The sequence below is a fragment of the Bos mutus genome, chromosome 2, assembly GCF_027580195.1.
Source record: "Bos mutus isolate GX-2022 chromosome 2, NWIPB_WYAK_1.1, whole genome shotgun sequence".
NCBI classification, from domain to species: domain Eukaryota; kingdom Metazoa; phylum Chordata; class Mammalia; order Artiodactyla; family Bovidae; genus Bos; species Bos mutus.
This window is the reverse complement of record NC_091618.1, coordinates 1698551-1723282: the sequence shown is the minus strand read 5'-3', so window position 1 is coordinate 1723282 and position 24732 is coordinate 1698551. Positions and strand designations below refer to the sequence as shown.

The 24732-nt window shown below is 52.2% G+C and overlaps 1 protein-coding gene across 1 annotated transcript in view; it reads right to left on the bottom strand.

The window, feature by feature from the left end:
• The window catches only part of IGSF21 (immunoglobin superfamily member 21), a 277958-nt gene that overhangs the window by 125352 nt on the left and 127874 nt on the right, over positions 1–24732 (bottom strand). The gene's annotated exons all lie outside the window — the stretch shown is intronic.

The following is a 24732-nucleotide window of genomic DNA, read 5'->3' as shown; positions in this document are numbered from 1 at the left end:
GGGGAGCGCCTGCGGTCAGAGGACCTGCGAATTCACCAGGAGAGGGAGAGAGGGAGGGGATGAGGGAGACGGAGGACACAGAGACAGGGACAGGGAGGCGTGAGCAGGGGCCACCCACACCTCCCCCGGGTGAGAGACGGCGAGCAGACTGCCCGGTGGGCCAGCGGGCAGGGGAAGCGGATGCTGTCGCGGCTCGCCCTGCCGGCGGGAAGTGAGTCTGAGGACACGCCGAGGGGAGACAGTGGGGACTCGGGGCCTGGGGTGCAGTTTCTGACCACTGCCGACTCCTGCACCAGCGGGTTTCCGTTGCTGCATCAAAGACCCCAAGCTCGCCCCCGTGAGCCGGTGGGGGGAGGGGGCGGCCAGACCTACGATGAGAGCAAGCCCCGGAGCCTAAGGCTGGAGCTTCTTCTCTGCCCATTTCTCTTACTTCAACCAGAGAGATTTACCGTCCAGGGCGAGGAGAGACACTGCTAGCACGGAGCTGGGCTCGGGAAGGGGCTGAAGGGGCGAGCCGTCCAGCCACGCCCTCCAAGCTCAGAGAGGCTGCCCAGGAGCTGCCTTTGCACAGAGCTCCGCCCGCCAGGACGCTTGGCGTCTCCCCTCACCTGCTCCACCTGGTGAAATGACGCCGGCGCCCAGGCCTCAGCCCACCTGGACGCCACCTCCTGTCTGAGGTCCCTTCGTCTCCCCCCACGCAGCGTCTTACTCCCTCTGCTGGGCCCCCAGCCATCCCCCGCACTCAGCTGCCCTCACGGCTCTCCTGGATCCCTGCGGCAGCCGCCAGCCCAGAGCCCCCAGCCCGCCCTGTGGGCCTCCACCTCCACCCAGCCGCCCCTCATTAACCTCACAGCCGCCAGAGACCAGCCAGCCATCCCCAACCTTTCTCGGTACCGGGGGACCGATTTCAGGAAAGACAGTGTTTCCACCGGGGGTGGGGTGGGGGCGGGGGAAGGGTTTCAAGAGGAGCAAGCACATTGCAATTATCGTGCAGTTCATTTCTAATCCAGTGCTGCCGCTGACCCGACAGGAGGAACCGATCCCTGGCCCGGAGCTTGGAGACCCCTGACGCTGGACGGTGCCTGCCACTCCTCTGCATGAAAGAGGGTTCCCCTCTTTGCCCTCAGGGTTACGTTCAAGCATCTTATCAAGATGAATACCTGATCTAGGCCCACCCACCCCTCCAGTTGCTTTTTGCTTCTTCACCTCTTCCCATCCAGACCCCAGCTAGATGGCCCACTTTGATTTTCCGGCTTGCCGTAATCTCTCCCCTTTCAGGGGGTCTGCACAAGCTTTTGGTCAAGTTTATCTTATTCTGCAACTCTTAGCTTCTACCTTCCTTCTTTGGGAAGCCAGCCCTGACCATTCAAGTCTGGGTTGGGTGTGCATACTACATAACCCCTCCATCACCCAACAAACGGTTCCGATCTATGCCGGCTGCATTCCCCAATGGGATGGAAGCTCCCTGGGGGCAGGGAGAACCTGTCTTGTTCCATGCTGTCCTCTCAGCACCTACCACAGAGCCTGGCACCTCGGGTGCCCATGAAATATCTGTTAAGTAAGTAAATGACGTGGGACGTTGGATGGACGAGGTTTCACCGAGGGCAGCTTGCTCCAGGGAGCTCGCCATGTGGTGCCACTGCACCTTGTCTAACCTGTGTCCTGAGGACCGTGGTCCAGAGCTTCCCCGGGGGCTTGGCGGTAAAGAATCCTCCAACGAAGCAGAGACGTGGGTTTGATCCCTGGGTTGGGCAGATCCCCTGCAGAAGGAAATGGCTACCTGCTCCAGTATTCTTCCGTGGGAAATCCCATGGACAGAGGAGTCTGGCGGGTTACAGTCCACGGAATTGCAAAAGGTTGGACACGACTTAGCGACTAAATAAGCCCACCGCGCTTTTGACCGCAATGGGCAAAAGCAAGATGCTGGGTCATTTCTCAAGGCCCCATGAGGGAGGCTGTCTGTCCGCTTTGGTAGGTGGCATTTTCCCAGCCCCCTCCCCTCTAATGGTCTAGAAATTCACAGCTGGGAGTTGTGCTGGTCTAATGGAAAATCCTGGCGTTGTTTCTCCACAGAAGCATCTATAAATCAGGCTGCACAACTTTGACAATGCCACACAGGCGGCCTCCTACCGTCTGCCCAGAGCGCCCCACATTGTGCAAAGTTTAGAGACACACAGAGGGGTTAATTCTGACCGCTTGAAATGAATCGCAGTGTCTCCCTTCAAAGTCCAGTCAGCCAGCACGGGCTGGCTCCCCCTGTGTGCACAGCCCCGGTGGGGAGCGTGCGAGGGACAGAGGCGGGGCGGGGGCAGACCCAGGTGCAGGACACCGGCAATCCCAACCAGCTGGCGGCCTCTTCTTTGGCATGTTCTGCGGACACCTCTCCCCAGGGCTAGGAAAGCACCCTCCATGCCCTGTAGACACCTCCATGCCTGGCTTTTCCACTTGAGGGCTCACTCTTTTTTGCTCACGCTCTATTGGGCAGACTGCGAATGCATGGGAGGAGAGGCTTGGGGAAGCAGCTGGTGTTTCGAGTACTCACTCTAAATGAGTGTAGACACTGAAGCCAAATCTCCAGGGTTAGAATCCCACCTCTTTAATTTACTAGCTGTATGATCTTGAGCAAGCTGTTCCCTCTCTGTGCCTCAGTCTCCTCATCTGTAAAATGGGGCCAAGGAGAGTACTTTCCCGTAGGGTTGCTATGAGGATTAAATGAGCTAACATACATGAAGCACTTGGACAGTGTCTAGTCTCAAACCAGTGCTCAGTACATGTTCGCTTCTATTATATTGTGATTGATATTATTTGCCAGGCACTATGGTAAGCTGGAATCAAGATTGTTGGGAGAAATATAAATAACCTCAGATATGCAGATGACACCACCCTTATGGCAGAAAGTGAAGAGGAACTAAAGAGCCTCTTGGTGAAAGTGAAAGAGGAGAGTGAAATAGTTGGCTTAAAGCTCAACATTCAGAAACTAAGATCATGGCATCTGGTCCCATCACTTCATGGCAAATAGATGGAGAAACAGTGGAAACAGTAGCTGACTTTATTTTGGGGGGCTCCAAAATCACTGCAGATGGTGACTGCAGCCATGAAATTAAAAGATGCTTACTCCTTGGAAGGAAAGTTATGACCAATCTCGACAGCACATTAAAAAGCAGAGACGTTACTTTTCCAACAAAGGTCTGTCTAGTCAAGGTTATGGTTTTTCCAGTAGTCATGTATGGATGTGAGAGTTGGACTATAAAGAAAGCTGAGCGCCAAAGAATTAATGCTTTTGAACTGTGGTGTTGGAGAAGACTCTTAATCTCTTGGACTGCAAGGAGATCAAACCAGTCAATCCTAAAGGAAATCAGTCCTGAATATTGATTGGAAGGCCTGATGCTGAAGCTGAAACTCCAATCCTTTGGCCACCTGATGCGAAGAACTGACTCATTTGAAAAGACCCTGATGCTGGGAAAGATTGAAGGCAGGAGAAGGGGACAACAGAGGATGAGATGGTTGGATGGCATCACCGATTCTTTGGACATGAGCAACTCATGTCGCTCGGGGTGTTGGTGATGGACAGGAAGGCCTGGTGTGCTGCAGTCCACGGGGTCGCAAAGAGTTGGACATGACTGAGTGACTGAACTGAACTGAACTGATGGTGAGGACTTGCCAGAATGCTCTCAGTTTATCCTCACAGTCCCTCGGGGCGGGGTGGGGAGGCGGCATTAATCCCTTCATTTTCCAAGTAAGGGGACAGAGGCTTTGGAGGCTGGGACCTGCCACCCCCACCGCAAGCTACTCCTGGTCGAGGCTCGCTGGCTGGAGCTCCGGGGCAGCTGCGGGGAACTCATCCCTTGTTCCCATCCCTCGAGGCCCCGCTCTGCCAAGTGCTCTGGAAACTCACACTCAAAGGATATGCCCTCCTTCTCCGCCACCACACAGGGTGGCAAAGACAGGCAGCGGGGGGACTGTGGGGGGCAGGTCCCAGGTGGGGTTTTGATGGCCCAGAGAAGGAAGAATATGCACCTGCTGCTCCAGCCCCCAGACAGGTCAGAGCCCCTGTCTTGACTTTGGAAGCCTAACAGAGCTGGCCTCACCCTTGGGTCACCTAGGCCAGCAGCCCCTGGGAAGTGGAAGATACACATTGACTGACCATCTCAGGAGAATGAGAATACAGCTAGCATGGGGCTCTAGGGTCAGAAGGACCTGGGTTTGAGTTCCAGCCCTGCACTTGTGGGAAATCACACATCCGAGCCTCAGTTTCCCCATCTGTGCAATGGGGCTGCTTATAGCTCCTGCTTCGGGTGGTGCATGGACAACTCTTAGCCTAAAGCCTGGCAGGACATAAATCACCAGGAGGGATTTGTTCTCTCTTGCTTGAAACCCAAGCAGCTTCCAAATAGCCTCAGCAGCTGATGAATTTCCCCAAATCTTCTGAGAACCTGGGGTGGGGGCTGAACCCCAGGGCTGCCTGGGACCCTGGGAGGCTCTCAAGCCTGGGGCTTGTGTGGGCAGCACAGCCCTTTGGTGCCACAAGGCCATGCTAAACAGGCTGCCACAAACCCAGACAGCAGTTTGGTGTGAATGGATACGAAGCATCCCAAGCACGGGGCTGGGGGATCAGGGCCCACGCTGTGTCGGTTCCCTTTGCCTTCTCAGGCAGGCGTGACTTCAGGGACATCACAGCAAGACACCGGCTGCCATCTTTGCGGGAAGCCGGAGGCGGAGAGACCGCAGAAGCTGAGCCGGAGGCTGCAGTCCTAAGCTCCACAAGGATAATTAAGTTGACTGGTGTTGGATGGAGGGAGATTACAAGATACAAGTTCCCAGGGATGTGAGATGCTGGCAAAGGGAGGGGGCCTGTCTGCCCAGTGATGAGACGGGGTAATGAGCTCAAAAGCACCAAGAGCAGGACGACAGGCAGGAGATATGGGGCCCGAGGCAGCAGGAGCGCTGGGCAAAGTGAAGCCTGCTGGGGACCGAGATGCAGACAGTCTCTAAGAGATGCTCATTCAGGGAGCAAGACAGCATCACCCACAGGTTCAGGGGGCGAGCCTGGGAGCACAGCCTGCTGCAACTCCATCCTCAGCCCCTTGGGGCTGCTTGGGGAAAAAAATGAACTGAGATATTAGCACCGTTTTAGTTCAAGCAAGTTCCAGATTCAAAGGCAGAAAGAGGGACAGAGAGCTGAACAGTTCAAGGCCAGGTTTCAGAGTCAGGGCATCTATCTTCCCTTTCCCTGCAAGAAATGACGCTTTTTCGCAGGAATGTCTGGTTGCAAAGTTCTGGCTCCCCTTGGGGTTCAAGGTTAACTATTCCTGCTCTTGAAAGAGGGGGGCATCAGTCAGGAGAATGCTTGGCATGAGGGTTAATGGTGTTTGAATCCTGATCAGAATCTAAGTGTATTTGGGACATGGTGGGATTCCTTCCGGTCTTCAGACCTCTGTTCTTAATACATCTGCCGAAGAAGGTATACCAACGACTTCATCTTCCAAACACAGCAAGAGTAATCGAGGAAGCAGAGCCTGACTCAGTGCCTGGCACATACCAGGAGCTCATCACATACTTGTTCACTGATAAGTGAAATCTACCCAAAAAATGCAAAAAAAAGGAAGACATGAAATGTCAGCTGAGGAAATTGAATGCCTGAAGAATACAAGGAAAGCCACCACATGCTTATTAAAGAGAATAAATGAATTCATCTAATTTGTTGGATGCAAGATAAAGCCACAAAAAAATCAATTGCAGTACATTCTTATATCCCAGAGATCCACAGAAAATCCGATGAAAACAATTCCATTTATAATAATAAAATATAAATACTTGAGAGTTCTTTTAATTTGGGACACACGATATTTGTTCAAAGAAATTATAAAAACCCAATGGAGGCTCAATATTATGAAAACTATCAACATAATTCATTACACTAGTAAATTAAAGGAGAAAAACCATATGATTATTTCAATAGATTCTTAAGAAGCACTTAATTAATTTTGCTTTATAAAAACTCTAAGTGAAATTGGAATGGAAGTAAACTTCCTTTACATGACAAAAATAGTATTTATTGGTAACCGGCAGCAAATACCACACGTGATGTTAAATGCAATCCTACAAAAAAAAATAAGACAAGGAAACATTTTGTAAGCATTCTGAAGGTTTCAGGCAATGGAATAAAGTAAGAAATTACAATAAGTTCAATGAGTAATAACAATACCAATGTTTATACGGTGCCAGGCATTGTCCTAAGTTCATTGAATGGGATGAGAAAACGGGCACAGAGAGTTAAAGTAACTGGCTCAGAGTCACAAAGCTTCTAAGTGGCAAAGCTAGGATTTGAATCTCAGTGATCTGGTCCCAGGACATGTGCTTTTATACACTATGAGATATCGTCTCTCAGGTGTTGAAACAGAAAGGTTGTCGTTTGCAAACAATATAGTTGCTCCCTCACTCAGTCCTGTCTGACTCCTCGCGACCCGTGGACTGCAGCGCATCAGGCTGCCTTGTCCTCCACTGTCTCACAGAGTTTGCTCAAGCCCATGTCCATTGAGTCAGTGATGCCATCCAACCATCTCACCCTCTGTTGCCCCCTTCTCCTCCTGCCTTCAATCTTTCCCAGCATCAAAGGCTTTTCCAATGAGTCGCCAGAATATGGAAATTAAACAAAAAGCCTATTAGAACTGACAAGTGTCAGTAAGACGCTTGCATAAAAGGCCAAGGTGCAAACGTCACGACTTCCTTCATTCCACGAGGCAGAAGCTCTCTACAGCAGCACCTCGCACCTTGCCTGGGACACAGTGGACCCTCGATAGCTAACTGCTGACAGATGAATCGGTAGAGAGTACAGCATCGCTTAGAAAGGCCAGCATAGCTCAGCCATTGCTCTATTGCAAAGCGGTTGGGTTCCTTCGAGGGAGCTACGGAACGACTTCCCTCCAGCCTCCAGCTGGGCCCCCTCCAGCACGTGCTCTCAGAATCAGAAGGCCCCTGCAACGACCCCTTCAAAGCAGAGACCCTCGCCTCTGCCATCTCAGCCTGACACCCGGATGGGGTCCTGGCACGCTATCCTGCAGCCTGTGTGCCCGGGAAACTAGAGCGCCATCACGAGCTAACATATGGAAAACACTTCTGTAAGCTGGGAGTGGGCAACAGACAGCGTGATTTATTGTTCAAACTGGGGTAATTCTGGGAGGTTAGTGCCGTTATCATCCGCCCATGTCACAGGCACTGAGGTGGAGGCTGAGAGACGGAGCAGAAGAAGGAGGCGGGCCGGAACTGAATTCAGATCGCTCCGCCTCCGGCACCTCTTTTGCTAACTGGCCTTTTCACCTCTGGTCCACACACTCCTTGAGGCACAGGGTGGTCCTCTTTGGAACACCACCAAACAGAGGGTTCTGTACATCAAGTCGGTCACCTTGGACTTTTAGGAACAGTGGATTTGCAGGGTGTTTAAGGAACACCACCAAGGCTGGGTGGTGGAGGGCAGGAGAAGGGAGACTGCCACGTCCAGGCAGTGACAAAGGCTCCTGTGACCAGGAGCTGGGAAGACGCAGGTGGATTCAGGGTACGCTTTGAGGGCTGACTCAAGGGAAGAGCTGTGGGGTGGGGGCAGGAGCAAGGGAAGGGAATGGGGGAGCAGGAAATATCCCTTTGGCTTAAGTAATCTGGTCCCATCACTTCATGGCAAATAGATGGGGAAACAATGGGAACAGTGAGAGGTTTTGTTTTTGGCTTCAAAATCACTGCAGATGGTGACTGCAGCCATGAAATTAAGATGCTTGCTCCTTGGAAGAAAAGTTATGACCAACCTAGACAGCATATTAAAAAGCAGACACATTACTTTGCCAACAAAGGTCTGTCTAGTCAAAGCTATGGTTTTTCCAGTAGTCATGAATGGATGTGAGAGTTGGACCATAAAGAAGGCTGAGAGCCAAAGAATTGATGCTTTTGAACTGTGGTGTTGGAGAAGACTCTTGAGAGTCCCTTGGACTGCAAGGAGATCCAACCAGTCCATCCTAAAGGAAATCAGTCCTGAATATTTGTTGGAAGGACTGATGCTGAAGCTGTAACTCCAATCCTTTGGCCACCTGATTCGAAGAGCTGACTCACTAGAAACGATCCTGATGCTGGGAAAGATTGAAGGCAGGCGGAGAAGGGGACGACAGAGGATGAGATGGTTGGGTGGCATCACCAACTCAATGGACATGAGTTTGAGTAAACTCTGGGAGTTGGTCACGGACAGGGAATCCCGCTGTGCTGCAGTCCATGGGGTCACAAAGAGTTGGACGAATGACTGAGCGACTGAACTGAACGGAACTGAAGTGAGCCTGATAAATGGTGATGGCATTTACTGAGATGGCAAACAATGGGAATGGGTCTGGGGGAGAAATACCGAATTTTGTATTGGCCATATCAAGTCTGAGATGCTTATCAGACATTTTCCAGGAGAGGCCCAGAGATCTGTAAAACTGAATGATGCTGCTCTTTTGCTTAAAATCCTTTGAATGCACCCGATGGACAGAAGCCAAGCTCCACTGCCTGGAGCCTCAACTCTGGCTCATTCCGCTTGGGTTCCTTGTTGCTCTCAGCCTCCTCGTTCTCCTGTGCCTCTGTTCTTCACCAGCGCCCAGTGGGATTTCCATGGGCCACCCTCGGGGCCTTTGTACGTGCCCTGGCCTCTGCTGGTCATGCCCTCTGTCCCCTCCTTATTCCGAAACAGCCCCAGACTAGGGCGGGGCTCCGCTCGGTGGCTCTCCTAGCAGAGCACAAGCCTGGGCCGGCATCTCGGTGTTGCAACCACAGCTCTGCACAGGTTGTTCCTTAAGTGGAAATAAACAGCTTTCCAACACCCTCAATTATTTTGGAAGCACCTGCTCACATATAATTAATGTGCCAATTAAAGTGATTATTATCACCATGAAAGCAGGTCCCCCAAGATCCCACTTGACAACACTTGTTTTGACTCATCTGAGTTACTCCACTGCCTTGCAAAATAACAACAATAATAATAATCAACATATTCATTTCTTGAAGGATGGTCTCCATTTCAGATTTTCCACACTAATCCAGGCCAGCTGTCTCCCTCATCAGCAGGATTTGCGGAGACTGGCTGCCCAGACCCAGCTCTGGACAGTAGCATCACACATCTTGCCATGTTCATCTGAGGGACGTGGGCAGGCGCCCTGGGTGTGTGTGTGTGTGTGTGCGGGGAGGGGCGTGCAGGAAAGGGTGTGGAAGGATAGGGTCCTGTCCTTTCCACCTGTCTGCTCTGCCTGTGTGTTTGTCTCGGGGTAAGTGAACCATGCTGCCTGTGTCGTCTCTGCAGGCAGAAGCTGTGTTTCCCCCCGGGGTCCTCCTTCAGTGCTGACAGCCCCCGCATGGATCTGTACCGCCGCCTCTGCAGACAGGTGGCTGCGGCTGTGTGATGATAAGGGCATCCTGAGGTGGCCAGCCCCACCCTGGCCCCCGGCCCTCTCTGGCTAGCCCTGTGCCAGACCTAAGGTGCTTCCCAAGAGGGATCCAGATGGCCCCAGTCCGCTCTGTGGATGCTGAGAAGATCCTGCTGCAAGGAAGTCAGGCCAGAGGACGGACTCTGCTCCATCTTACTCTCTGCGGGGCCTGGGGTCAATTGCTTTACTTCTCTGAGCCTCAGTGTTTCCATCCCTAAAATGGACAATAGTATCAGCATCAGATGGCTTCTGTGGGGACCCAGTGGGGTGATTCTGTTAATGTCCCTGACATAGCCTAAACCATAGTGACGGCGTTGATGAGGAGGAGGAAGAGAGAGGAGCCCCATGCCAGCAGGGTTCAGCCCCCAGGTTGCCTGTCACTCCAGGTGGAAATCCTTCCCACCCCCAGGAGGGTATTTATGACCTCCAGTTCAGTTCAGTTCAGTCACTCAGTTGTGTCCGACTCTTTGCAGCCCCATGGAGTGCAGCACGCCAGGCCTCCCTGTCCATCCACCAACTCCCGGAGTTTACTCAAACTCATGTCCATCGAGTCGGTGATGCCATCCAACCATCTCGTCCTCTATCATCCCCTTCTACTCTTACCTTCAGTGGAAGCTAAAGAAAGAACAGGCTTTTGAGCCAGAGAGCCGGTTTGAAGCTTGACCCAACTCCTCCTTAGGAGCACAACTCAGAGCAAGTTGCTTACCCGCCTCTAAGCTCAGTCTCCAGGCTCAGACATGGGAATTAGAGGGTCCAGCCTGCAGGGCCCCGTCCATCCGCCCCCAGTTGTCACCCTCCTCCCGAGACTCCTTGAGGTCTCTGAATGCCCACAGCCTCTTCTTTCACAGGAAAACTCAGGAGATGTGCCTGAGAGGCTGGCAGGGGCTAGACACCCCAACGGCAATGCGGAGGCCTCTATGATGAGTCCCAGGCAGGGTGGCATGGACACAGCTGTGCTTGACCAGACCTCCAGCTGCGGACCGCTCTTCCGGCTCTGCTCTCCACCCTTATAAACTTCTTCACACACACACCTGCGCCCTCTCAGCCCCCAGGCATCTGACGCCTCCTCTCCTTTGAATGGTCACTCAAGGGTGGGGCACCCACATGAAGCAGATTCCCAGAACATCCACAGCCACCCTCCTCCTGGGGGATCTAGGACTTTCTCAATTCCTGGTGTCCCACACTTGGTGGGTGGTCTAGCCAAGTGGGCCGGAGGCCCACCCCCTGCCTTGCCATGACGTCACCACTGGGCAGCTGACCTTGATGCAGTGCAGAATTCCAGAGCTGAAATGGACAGGGTCATCCTGCTCTGGGCTCCCTTGGGCCGAGAAGACATAAATCCTTTCTCTGGCATTTAATTTTTTTCATACATTTATTTATTGTTGACTGCTCTGGGTCTTCACTGCTGCACGCGGACTTTCTCGAGCTGCAGTGGACAGGGGCTACGCTCTAGCTGTGGAGCACAGGGCTCCCCTTGCTCTGACACATGGGCCCTAGGTGTGCCGGCTTCAGTAGCTGGTGCAGGGAATTCGCTGCCCCGTGGCACGGGGGGTCTTCCCGGAGCAGGGATTGAACCCGTGTCCTCTGCATTGGCAGGTGGATGCTCAACCACCGGACCACCGAGGAAGTTCTTCATTGCACTTTCGACAGGTAGCCACTGCAACTTTCGCTTAGACACTCTCAGGGGTAGGGAACTCACCAGTCTCCAAGGCATCCCATCCATTGTTGAGAAGCTCCACGTGTAAGAAAATTACTCACCTCATCAACTAAGAGTTTAGCTCCATGTCCCTCAGAGTCACACCGGCGGTCACTCACCGATTCATTCATTCTCTGAGTTATGTGCTCAGACACAAGCAGGACACCTGGTCTTTACCAACAACGCAGTTACATTCTGGAAGGGAGACATTCAACATTCAATCCCCCTGCTGTGAGCTCTTAGCTAGCAGGCACTTGTCCTTTAGGGGAGCAGTTACCACAATTTCACAGAAATTTAACAGTCTTCTAGGCAATACCTGTTACCCTGCTTAACTACAAACTCCCTAAAGACAAGACCCCATGGTTCGATTCCTGGATCAGGAAGTTCCCCTGGAGAAGGGATAGGCTACCCACTCCAATGTTTCTTGGGCTTCCCTGGTGGCTCAGACAGTAAAGAATCTACCTGAAATGCAGGAGACCCGGGTTTAATCCCTGGGTTGGGAAGATCCCCCAGAGAATGGGATGGCAACCCACTCCAGTATTCGTGCCTGGAGAATCCCATGGACAGAGGAGCCTGGTGAATTACAGTCCATGGGGTCCCAAGGAGTCAGACGCGGCTGAGCGACTGACACTTTCAGCAACATCACTGCTCTTGCTCAGTGCTCTAGTCTGAATGCTTGGCACATAGTAGGTGTTCAAGCAACGCCTGCTGCATAAATGAGTGTGATCATCCAGTGTGTTAAGTTCTAAGGTAGAGTTCTGAATATTTTAAGATGCCTGGGTCATGGCAATTGCATGAGGAAGAAGATGGAAGGGAACAGAGGATGGGGAAAGGTCTCAGGGCCTGCAGCTGACCTTGAGGGCAGGTCACAGTTTGCTGGTCTTGGAGGGCAGAGGATGCAGCATTGGCATCAGCGTGGAGGTGGGAAAGAGCGCTGGCATGCTCCAAGAGCCGCAGACAGGCCACGTGACTCCAGGGGCGGGCCCACTTGGGGACATGGTAGGCCGCAAGGCTGGAGGAAAGCAGCCAAGGGGGCTGCTGAATGAAGGACCTCGCGTGCTGTGCCAGTGACCTTGTACTTGGTTCTTAAGGCGACAGGGAATTCTCGCGAAGTGCGGGGCAGCTGCAGTGCATTTTAGAAGAGGGCCAGGCTGTGCCTGTCTGCGTCCGGGTGGCTGTGCGATGGCCTTGGGGACACCTCTGAGGCCCCTGGGGAGAAGACACTGCCACTCTTCACATAAAGCCGATGCGCCTGACACAGAGGAGGTGGGCAGAGGAGGGGAGGAGGGACTTAGGCGGGAGGAGGATGTGGAGCTGGGTTTCTGGGAGCCGGCTCTCATTTCAGTCCTGTTCCTTTGTCATTGGCGCACTGGAGCGGAAGTTCACCTTTAATCCTCCTCTGACAAGTTAAGTCAGCCCCCTTGTCACTTAAACCCAGCAGGGCTCAGCCAGGCAGAGTCGGCTGGAAATCACGCTCTGGGCTTAATATAGCTCTGGCATCCACTGGCTCAGAGGCCTGACAGCGTCTCTGGCCGGGATCTCCGCCCGGATGCAAAATTGCCTAAACCTCACTCCAGGCAGAACCTGGCCAGGAAGGGCCAGCCCCCTCCCCCGGGCTGGGTCTGCTGGGGGTGAAGAAACCAAGGAAAGGGTGTTGGCTGCAAAGCAGGAGAGAGCGCATCCTATAGAGACATCTCACTTCACTCTCATTTTACTGATGACGCTCCCGAGGCTCAGAGAGGGGCAGTCGCTTGCTCAAGGTCACACAGCAGGACAGTTTGCCCCCAGCCACTGGTCTTTTCTTGTCTGTGCATTTGGTGAGGACAAACTCCCCACCAACACACCCACCTTGGATCTGCAGTCTGTCCTGTCTTCTTTGCACGGACATGCAGCGGGGGAGCCTGTTACTGGTGGGGTCCACACGCGTGCCAGCAGGAAGTCTTGTTTATCCGATCATCCACTCCACCTGTTGGCAGCCACCCCCGCCCCTCGCCCCAACAGTTCGGGAGCCAAGAGCTCTTACCAGCCTTAGGTAAGCACCTCCAAGAAGAGAAATGGTCTCATTGCCAATATCAGAAACCTGATCTTAATCCCCCAAAGAGGATAGATTTCTCTGGTCAGAACCCCTTCCCTCGCGCCAGAGACAGCATGAAGAGCTGCCAAAGCAAGCGTTTCTTTACTTCCTCTTATCTCCTTCTTCCATCCGAGGGTGTCTGTGCACCCGTCTGGGTTGACTGGCCTGTGGCATCTGCACTGAGCCCAAATCACCCGACTCTTCCCACCTAAGGCTGACTGCAGTATCCCTGCCTGCTTGGGTCCCCAGAAAGCTTAAGGACCACAGGCTTTCTGTCGCAGCCTTGCTGCCTCTTGGTCTCCTGGACCCATCCTGAGTGCTACCCTGGTGACACACGGGTGGAGGCAATGACACTCCCCACATGCCACCCTCACAAGCCCTGGACAGTCGCTGCTGCCATTTAGACGGACCTTTGTTCTCAAAGTAATGTCTCTGCTATTTAATATACTGTCTAGGTTGGTCATAGCTTTTCTTCCAAGGAGCAAGCGTCTTTTAATTTCACGGCTGCAGTCACCATCTGCAGTGATTTTGGGGCCTAAGAAAATAAACTGTCACTGTTTCCACTGTTTCCCCATCTATTTGCCATGAAGTGATGGGACTGGATGCCACGATCTTAGTTTTCTGAATGTTGAGTTTTAACCCAACCTTTTCACTCTCCACTTTTACCTTCATCAAGAGGGTCTTTAGTTCTTCTTTGCTTTCTGCCATAAGGGTGGTATTGTCTGCATATCTGAGGTTACTGATATTTCTCATGCCAATCTTGATTCCAGCTTGTGCTTCATCCAGCCTGGCATTTACATAATGTACTCTGCAAAGAAGTTAAATAAGCAGCGTGATAATATACAGCCTTGACATACTCCTTTCCTAATTTGAAACCAGTCTGCTGTTACACGTCCAGTTCTAACTGTTGCTTCTTGACCTGCATACAGGTTTCTCAGGAGGCAGGTCAGGTGGTCTGGTATTTCCATCTTTTTCAGAATTTTCCACAGTTTGTTGTGATCCACACAGTCAAAGGCTTTGGCATAGTCAATAAAGCAGAAGTAGATGTTTTTCTGAAACTCCCTTGCTTTTCTTTTTGATCCAATGGATGTTGGCAATTTGATCTCTGGTTCCTCTGCCTTTTCTAAATCCAGCTGGGACACCTGGAAGTTCACAGGTCACACTGCTGAAGCCTGGCTTGGGGAATTTTGAGCATTACTTTGCTAGCGTGTGAGATGAGTGCAACTGTGAGGTAGTTTGAGCATTGTTTGGTGTGGCTTTTCTTTGGGATTGGAGTGAAAACTGACCTTTTCCAGTGGCCACTGCTGAGTTTTCCAAATTTGCTGGCATATTGAGTGCAGCAGTTTCACAGCAGCATCTTTTAGGATTTGAAATAGCTCAACTGGAATTCCATCATCTCCCCTAGCTTTGCCCACTGGGGCAGAGGCTCTGGGTGCAGCAGATCTGGGTGTGGCATAAGCCCTCTTGGAGGAGGTCACCAGCAACCCCGCCATAGAGCTGCCAGAACTTACACAGGACTGGGGAAACAGACTCTTGGAGGGCACAAACAGAACTTTGTGTGCACCATGACCCAGGAGAAAGGAGCAGCGACCCCACAAGAGACTGACCCAGACTTGCCCGGGAGTGCCCAGGAGTCTCCGGCGGAGGCGTGGGTGGCGGTGGCTGCTGCAGGGTCGGGGGCCCTGAGTGCAGCAGTGCCTTTGTGGGGCCTTCTGAAGGAGCCGCCTGTATCTTCACTGTCCCCACCATAGTTTGGCCTCAGATCAAATGACAGGGAGGGAACACAGCCCCGCCCATCAACAGAAAATTGGATTAAAGATTTACTGAGCATGGCCCCGCCCATCAGAACAAGACCCAGTTTCCCTCACAGTCAGTCTCCCCCATCAGGAGGCTTCTGTAAGCCTCTTATCCTTCTCCATCAGAGGGCAGACAGACTGAAAACCACAATCACAGAAAACCAATCTGATCACGTGGACCACAGCCTCGTCTAACTCAATGAAACTATGAGCCATGCTGTGTAGGGCCACCCAAGACGGACGGGTCGTGGTGGAGAGGTCTGACAAAATGTGGTCCACTGGAGAAGGGAATGGCAAACCACTTCAGTATTCTTGCCTTGAGAATCCCATGAACAGTATGAAAAGGCAAAAAGATAGGACACTGAAAGATGACTCCCCAGGTGGGTAGGTGCCAAATATGCTACAGGAGATCAGTGGAGAAATAATTCCAGAAAGATGAAGAGATGGAGCCAAAGCAAAAACAACACCCAGTTGTGGATGGGACTGCTGATAGAAGCAAGGTCCGATGCTGTAAAGAGCAATATTGCAGAGGAATTGCAATGGAATGTTAGGTCCATGAATCAAGGCAAATTGGAAGGGGTCAAACAGGAGATGGCAAGAGTGAACATCGACGTTTTAGGAATCAGTGAACTAAAATGGACTGGAATGGTGAATTTAACTCAGATGACCATTATATCTACTACTGTGGGCAGGAATCCCTTAGGAGAAATGGAGTAGCCATCATGGTCAACAAAAGAGTCCGAAATGCAGTACTTGGGAGACACTTAGGGGAAATGAATCACAAATCTTTACAATTTAATGATGCCTGGACTTGGAAGTTCTCCCTGGAGGGAAGGGGGTCCACCGTCTCCTTCTTTGCATCTCCAGCCCCATGTATGATGCTCAGTGCTGAGCAGGGTCTTGGGAATGGCTGACATCCACAGGCCACTGAGTTCATGGCAGGATAGAGCTGGGATCTTTCCTTCAAATACCAAGTGCATTGCTGTATCCCTCTAGACTCCCCTCTGCAACCACCTTCACAGCCTTGAAAAGAGATGCCATCAGTTCTGGATAGCAACCTGGGGATTTTGGAACAGGTAAGGCATTTGCTAGCTGATGAACGACATGCAAATGGAGATGGACCAAATAGAAGCGATGGTGTCTTTATGTTATCAGCAAAGGTTTGCCCAGAAGTCCAAAGTCAAATCCTTTTAATAGTCTAAACCTCAAGGCTTTGCCACAGCTGGTCTTAGTGCCCCCCTGAGCCCACTCCAGTCAGGCATCTGCCTGCCCCCCCCCTCCACCCAAGGAGGCTGCTCTGGTCCAGGCCCCCAGCGGGCTCCATGTTGCAAATTGATGGACATTCCTTGATTCCTTTAAGTCTTCTCCCTGCAGCTTTGGGCGCAGATGACTACTCTCTCTTTCTTAGACCACGTTCTTCCTTGGGGGTCCGGGTCACCTTACTCCATCATCTTTCTTTATATCTTGCTGGCTGCTGCTTCTCAATCTCTCACTGGTTTACTTCTCTGTCTCTAAATTCTGAGTGCACAGGGTCTGCTCTGGGTGCTGTTCGGTTGCCCCCTCCCCCAGGTCATCTCATCCAGGCCCATGGCTTTAGGTCCATCCATACTCTCTTGACCTCCAAGGGTAAATCTCTTCTAATCTCTCCCCAGGAACCCAGATTTAGCTTCCTTTGCTCCTCGGACTGCTCTCTCTTCACATCTTAGCGGCACCTGGAGCTTAACATGGCTGACAAAAAAGCCCTTCCAGCCTTCTCCTCCGTGTGCCCCTCGTCTCAGTAAGCAGCACCATCCCACATCTGGTGGTGAAACTGAAAGCCAGGCGCCATCCTGAGTCTTGCCTTCCCCTCCCCCTCCACATGTCAGCCAGCCCTTTGGACTCTACCTACAAGTCTCAGTAGAGCTTCTTTGCCCTCCCATCATCTCCACTACAGCGGCCTGATCCTCTCCCAAGCCTCTGCTACCTGAACTGTTCTAATAACCCTGCTTCCAGTCTTACGTCCCATGGTCCATTCAACTAGACATGATCTTTCAGTAAAGGTAACCAGATCCTGCTACTTTCCCGTTTAAACCCCTCCAAAGCTTCCTGCTGCCCTTAGAACCACTCCAGACCCCATGGCTTGAAGCGAGAGGCCTGCATGAGTGGTCCTGCCCCTATTCCTCACCTCGTCTCTTAACTCTCCTTCACTCACTTCATTCCGGCCATGCAGTGGGCTCTCCTTCTGCTCTTTGAACACACAAAGCTCAGCCCAACACAGGCCTTTGCATTTGCTCTTTCCTCTGCCCAGAGTGCTCCATGTACCCCTCTTGGCATGGTGGGGTCCTTATTGCCTTTGAGGTCTCAGTTTAAATGGGAGTCTTTTCCTGACCATCCCATCCCTTTTTATCACATCCCTCTATTTCAATGACGTGCTCCGCCCTTATCATCTAAGGCTTTCCAGGTGGAGCTGGTGGTGAAGAACCCGCCTGCCTGCGGGAGACATAAGAGACTTGAGTTCGATCCCTGGGTCAGGAAGATCCCCTGGAGGACACCATGGCAACCAATCCAGTATTCTTGCCTGGAGAATTCCATGGACAGAGGAGCCTGGTGGGCTACAGTCCATAGAGTCGCAAAGAGTTGGAGATGACTGAAGTGACTTAGCAGGCCCTTGACATTATCTGGTGTTTTCTTGCTTATCTTTTTAGCTGCTTCCTGGTCCCCCAGGCCCCCAGGTAAACTCCATGAATTTAGGATCTTGTTGTCTTGTTTCTTGATGTGCTCCCAGTGCCTCAAACTATCTATCTTAGTCACCATGTGCTGAACTAATGTTGAATGAATGAATGGAGCAACTCCTCTACCAGTTTCCCAAAGTCCAGGACTCGGTCCTCAGGTCTCAATCCAGAAGATTATGATGCAGTAACTGTAGGATGAGGCTCAGCTGTCGGTATGCTTTCACTAGCCCCTCTGAAAATTCTAAAGGGCAGAATGGACAGCTCCTGCTCCTTTGCAACCGAACTTCCCTTCAAGACCAAGGATCGGGGCTGCAAGAGTAGCAATTCACTCCGTGACCTCTAGAGGGAGCTTAAAGTTGCTCCCATCACTCCACCCCCCGGAGTAGATGTCTGATAGGGCTTCGGGACGAATACAGTCTATGGTTGAGGGTGGAATTAAAAGACTGCAATGGAACTAGACTTGGAAAGATGCCTGCTTCCTTTCCGTGTGTCACTACGCTTATTCTACGATCAGTTGTCCTTTGGTGGGCCTTCTCTCTGGTACTTTCTCTTTCCTCTCATGTGACTGGTGTGACAAAATTAGGTATGGTACCTTCCTCATCAGGAAAAGCCTGCCCCTGTGGGAGGTCAGGGGGAAGGATGGAGACGTGGGCACGGCAGCTCAGCCAGCTTCACCCTGGCTCGGTGAAGACGGCTTCTTGTCTTCCTTAATCCCTCCCTCCCCCAGACCTTGGATCTGTAAGACCCGAGAGGAGGGTAACAAGGAGCAGCCAGATTGAGTGGCTGCCAGGCTGGGCTCCAAGCCAGAGGGGCCAAGGAGTGAGGCAGCCCAGTCCTCTGGGACTTGGGCCCTGGTCTCCACTCATCACCAGGAGTATACCTGCCTTCCTGCCCTTATGATATCATCGGACTGTAATGACCCTTTATAATCATCATTTTCCATTTTGTATCAGACAACAAAACATCGTCAAGGACTGAGGCTGACAGAGAGCCAATGCCAGTAAAGCCATTCTGAAATAACTTCTTGTTTCAGGGAGAGCTAAGTGAAAGTGAAAGTCGCTCAGTTGTGTCCGACTCTTTTCGACCCCAGGGACTATAGAGTCCGTGGACTCTATGGAATACTGGAGTGGGTAGCCTTTCCCTTTGCCAGGGTATCTTCCCAACCCAGGGATCGAACCCAGGTCTCCTGCATTGCAGGTGGATTCTTTACCAGCTGCGCCACAAGGGAAGCTCAGAGAGAGCTAAGATCCATTGGAATGGTTTAGCCATATGATAACATTTCCAAGAATTAAGTCCAGTGAGTACACCATTCAGTGTAACCATATAGTGACAAAGAGGGTACCAGCTTTAAGCATCACCTCTGCCCATCTTTGTTGGCAAGGCGGGTGGTAGGATGGAACTCAGGAACCTCATCATGGCAGTCCTCCCACAACACCTTCTTTCTCTGGATCCCTTGCTACCAAGAGACATGAGAGGACAAATGGTTACCATTTATTGAACCGCTCCCATGAGCTTTTGTTGGGTGGAATATAAGGACTGAAGTGGGACTGGGCTTGTTTAGTTGCAGACATTATCTCATTTATACCTACAATGTAGGTGGTTTCATGCCCAATTTCAGATGAGGTTTCTAAAGCAGAAAGGTTAGGTCACTGCCCAAAGTCATGTGCCCAGCCTCTGGACTTAATCCTTTCTCTAATGGCTCAGAGCAGCCATAAGCCCTCACTGCAGAGGCAGCCAGTGGAGCCCCAGAGCAGGACCTCACCCCGGCCAAGCAGCATCGTGGAGGAGGCATCTCCGGCCACTAAACAAACGCCGAGGCGCACAGTCCCCACCAGGTGGAGGAGGCGCGATAAGGGGCTTCTGAGAGCGGCAGCCTTATCACTCTCAGTAGATCGCCCCTCTATCTAGCTCCATGGCGCTCTGACCGCGGCCTCGTAACCTGGGCCCAGCGCAGCTCTGGGGAACAAATCGTGAAGGAAAGAGACGAAACAAAGGAAAGATGATAAAATACAACTGCTGTGAAAGGTTAAATTCCCAGGATTCTCTGTGGTTGTTCAATGGATTTCTATGATAGTAACAGACCTTTGGCTCTGCCTGCCGGGCAGGTGCCCGCCAAGTAAATGAGTTTAGCTGGCATTCCCGAATAAGAAATGTTCCTTTCCCCCCAACCCCACACTCCATAAAGGCCCCTGAGTACACAAAGACTCACACTCAGTCCCTGAGCAGACAGATACGATCGGCTGGACACAGAAGCCCACCTGATATGGAATGGGCTACCTGGCATGGTCTGTCAAAATGTGTATTTCCATGTCTAATGTCTATTCATGTAACAAATATTTACTGAGATGACTCTCCACTAGGCAGGTGGATGTAGTGGGGAAAAGATGTGGCCTTTGTGGTCGGGATGCTCACGACCCAGTGGACAGACAGGTGTTTGGACCTAATGAGACACAAGTTGGAGTGCAGACACCCACAACCCCCAAGGAAGAATCACAGAGGAGGAAGTGTCTAGAACTTCCTGCAGAAGTCGGGAAGGGGCAGCATGAGCCAAGACATAGTCTTTGTGGATGGCCTCAGTGTCTTCATCTGAAAAACAGGCTTAACAATTCCACCAGCCTCAGTGTCAATGTGAAAATGAAATGTTAAGGAAGTGTTACTCGCTCAGTCATGTTTGACTCTTTGCGACCCCACAGACTATAGCCCGCCAGGCCCCTCTGTCCATGGAATTCTCCGGGCAAGGATACTGAAATGAGTAGCCATTCCCTTTTCCAGGGAATCTTCCTGACCCAGGAATCGAACCTGGGTTTCCTGCATTGCAGGCAGATTCTTTACCATCTGAGCCATGAGGGAAGTCCCAGATGAAATGTAGCCATGTCTGTAAAGCTCTCAATCCAATGCCTGGCACAGAGTAAGTGTTCAGTAATGCTAGTCACTCAGATTAGTGTCAGCAAAATCACTGAATGAGTCTCCAAGTTCAGGTAGAAATGGATAGAAATGACTAAGAAGAGGATGACATTTATCATTTGTTTTCTGGAGTGAAGTGAAAGTCACACAGTCATGTCTGACTCTTTGCAACCCCATGGACTATACAGTCCATGGGATTCTCCAGGCCAGAACACTGGAGAGGGGAGCCTTTCCGTTCTCCAGGGGATCTTCCCAACCCAGGGATCAAACCGAGGTCTCCTGCATTGTGGGCAGATTATTTACCAGCTGAGCCACAAGGGAAGCCCAAGAATACTGGAGTGGGTACCCTATCCCTTCTCCAGGGGGTCTCCTGCATTGCAGGCGGATTCTTTACCAACTGAACTATTAGGGACGCTCTGTGTTCTAGAACCAAAGTGAAAGTGAAAGTGAAGTCGCTCAGTCGTGTCCAACTTGCAGCAACCCCATGGACTAGACTGCAGCCTACTCGGCTCCTCCATCCATGGGATTTTCCAGGCAAGAGTACTGTAGTAGGTTGCCATTTCCTTCTCCAGGGGATCTTCCTGACCCAGGGATTGAACCCAGGTCTCCCGCATTGTGGGCAGACGCTTTAACCTCTGGGCCACCAGGGAAGCCTTGCTCTAGAGCCAGGTCCAATCTTAATGCTAAAGTCGGTTGCTTGTAAGGTGACTGCCTCCTGTTGGCCAAGCGTGGGATTGCACCCTCGCCCTATTGGCCACTGTATACTTTGCAGGTAAAAGTAATCTGCCCAAGCTCTGGAGAAGACTGTGAAGCTCAAATCTGGGAGGCAGACCCACACAACAGTGGAGAAAACGTGGGGAGGTGACCATGACACCAGCTCCTCGGGGGCCTGAACACTTTCCTGATGTCTTCTCTGTTTTCAAAGACGTCTTTTAAGAATGATAATCTTTCTTCTGTCCCCTTGTTCCCTGCAATCCAGTGATGGTAAGTTACATAACAAATACAATTCACTTTTTTTGAAATTCACTGTAGGGTGAGTTTGCCTAGAAAACTGGCTCAAAGGGCAGCCACTTTCCGTCTCTTATCAGGAAAGTAGAGGATATTCCAAGGAGGGGCCATGACATTTTTCTCAATTATCCACAGCAGGCTGTCCAACAGAACTTTATGTGGTGACGGAAATGCTCTACACCTGCTCTGCCCAATGCGGTGGCCACTAATCACATGTGGCAAGTCTGACTGAGGCAATGAACTTCTAATTTAACCTGATTTAGTTGAACTGAAATGTAAATAGCGACATGTGACAAGCGGCTGCCACAGTGGACAGCACAGATCCAGGGGCTCTGATCTTGTGCACTTTCTTGAGTCTCTTCTAGAGCTGCGTCGTCTTTGTCTATAATTTGGCTCGACCTCGGGGCAAAGTGTCCAAGGTGCAGACCCTTGCCACCTCCTCCTATATCCCTGCTCACCCTCCAGCCCTAAGGGCTCCATAAGCCAAGACTTTCCCCAAATGCTGAGCCAGAGGTCTTGCTGACCCCGAGGGAAGGATCCCTTTTGCTTCACACCACTCCATCAGTTCCCCCAATTTGCCCAAAGAAGCCAATGCCTTCGTTGCACTTCTGAAAGCTTAGGACGACCCCATTGCTAAGCTCATGCCTTTAGGACCAGAGGGGAGGCTTCTGGACGGGACACACGTTTTGGGTCATTTTGCACCCACTGGGCCGAGCGTGCAGAGGCAGCCTCATCACAATGACCTGCTTTTCCCGGCTAAAGGGCTTGGAGACACAGCACTGGCCAGGCCTGTGTAATCTATTCATCTCCTTCCAAGGCGGGCTCTGTGAGCTCATTCATGGAGGACGGGCAGAGGAAGCTGGGGAGGGGAGCAAACACACGTACAGAAAGCAAACAAAAAAACAAGGCTGGGCAGCCCCTGCTTCGGGCGGGAGCGGGGGCGGGGAAGACAGGGGCGGGGAATGAAGCTCTGGGGCTTGCCTGGGGGGATCCGGGACGGAGAGGGGCTTCCACTGAGGCTTCTCCCAGTCCCTCCAGCAGCCCCGCCTTGGTCTCGGCTCCTGGAGCCCCCATCGTGGTCGGCTCTCATCTCTGGCCATTCGGCCGGCTCCTTGGGAAAGGAGGTGACAGGTGAGGGGAGGCCAGAGTGGCAGCAGGAAGGAGAGGACTGATCGCGTGGAGCTGCTCCCCCGTCTGCTCCTGTCCCGTCCTCTGCCCGTGCCCACCACCACAGACAGACGTGCAGGGCTCCCCGGGTCCCAGGGACAGTACCCCATCGGGGACCCCACTTCCGCACTCCAGCCACAGAATCAGAAGGGCCCGGGCACTTGGCTTCAGTGCGCGATTTGCATGTGATTTGCATACATCTGCAACCACCCCACCCCCACCCCACCCCAATTCCAGACGCTTTTAAGTCAAAGGATGTGAAACGAAATAAAATAAATTAGTCAGTGCAGCCTCCCGTAGCCTGACAGGCAGGGCCCGACACCCATAAGAGACATAACTGATTTTTAAAGCAGTCGATGGGATCACAAGCCGAGATGGAGGTGGGGGTGGTGTGGTGAAGGGAGTTGGGGGTGCTCAGCATTGGGGTAGAGAGCGGGAAGGAGGAAGCGGGGGTCTCTGTCTGCACTGGGACCTGGGCATCCCGGCTTTCAGAGCACGCAGAGGTGAGCCACGAGGGAGGCTGCTTGTGGTTCCCCACACCCGGGCCTGGCACTGCCGTTGGCCGCACCCTGGCAGCCACCTCTGCAGGGAGATTTTCACCACTGATGCAGGAACATTCGATTTCAAACAAGAGCGAAGATAGCTGCTCCAAGGGATGGGGGAGCGATGAGATGCCTGCTGGTATTTTCCTGTTTCCAAGACGCCTCCCGTCTTCACCCCTATGGTTCCCATTGGGTCTCCGCGTTTCTCTCTGCCAGCTGGGCAGGCCTCTCACTGCCCTTCACTCCACGGAGGGTCGGGGCAGAGACGCGGTGCCATCGTCGGCAGCGAGCGGAGTTAATTTATCGAAGCCCTCTGCCAGGTGCTAATGAGACGCTCACAGCGTGAGTCAGCCAAGCGGTTCCCGTATCACGTAAATAAGCCTCTTAGTGATGAGGTTCGCAGCGCTTTTTAACATATGCCTTGACTTGCTCTAGGCCCGAGTGATCTCTCCAGGAAGGAAACCTCACCTGAAGCTGGTGCCCTCCGGGGAATCAAATGTCAGATTCACATCTGTGGGTTCTGGGAGGCTGTGAGCTTGGGTGGAGAGTCCTTGGAGTGATTCTAAATGGGAGAGGGCTACAACGCTAAGATGGAGAACAATGATGTTGGTTAAAAGGAACCCAGGTCACAGCGCCCAGCATAACCACAGTGATTAGAAAACGATGACTCAAAGGCAGACAAAGCAAGAAGGCACAGTAAGGAGAGGATGGTTCAAAGCAAGGCTGGACCGACAGCAAGGAGGCTGAAGCGCCCAGTTCTGAGTGATGGCTCGGATGGTGAGGACTCCCCAGCAGGATCCTCTGCCGCTGGGTTTCCTTGCACCGCACCGCGGGTGTGGCTGTAGCTTGAAGGAGCTCAGGAACCGTTTCCAGATGCCTGATCACCAAGCAGTGCCCACCCAACCCCCACCTCCCACCCCCTCTCCACTCCACACCCCCTACCTCCAGAGCAATTCCACTTGACTGTATCACCCACTGGCTTCACTTTGAAGAAAGGGCAATACAACTTAGCAGAGGTTGGGGAAGGGTCGGGTTTTGATCCGCGGCTGGCTATGGCCAGTGGACCAAGGCAGCCTCCAGCCCACTTTTGTGTGACCCATGAGCCCAGGGTGGTGTTTTACCTTTTTCAATGGTTGAAAAAATAAAAAAGGGGAAGACGGTGTGACATGTGAAAATTACACGAAATTCAAGTGTCTGTAAGTAAAATTTTACAGGAATGCTGGCATGCCGTTCCATCGACATGCTGTCTGTGGCTGCTTCTGCACTGGAGCAAGAACTGGGTAGTTGCAACAGAAACCATAGGGCCCCAGAGAGGAAAATGTTTACTATCTGGGCTTCAGAGGAGTGTTTGCCAACCCCTGTTGTAGCTCATAGAGGCGGAGCTCTCCACCCAACCC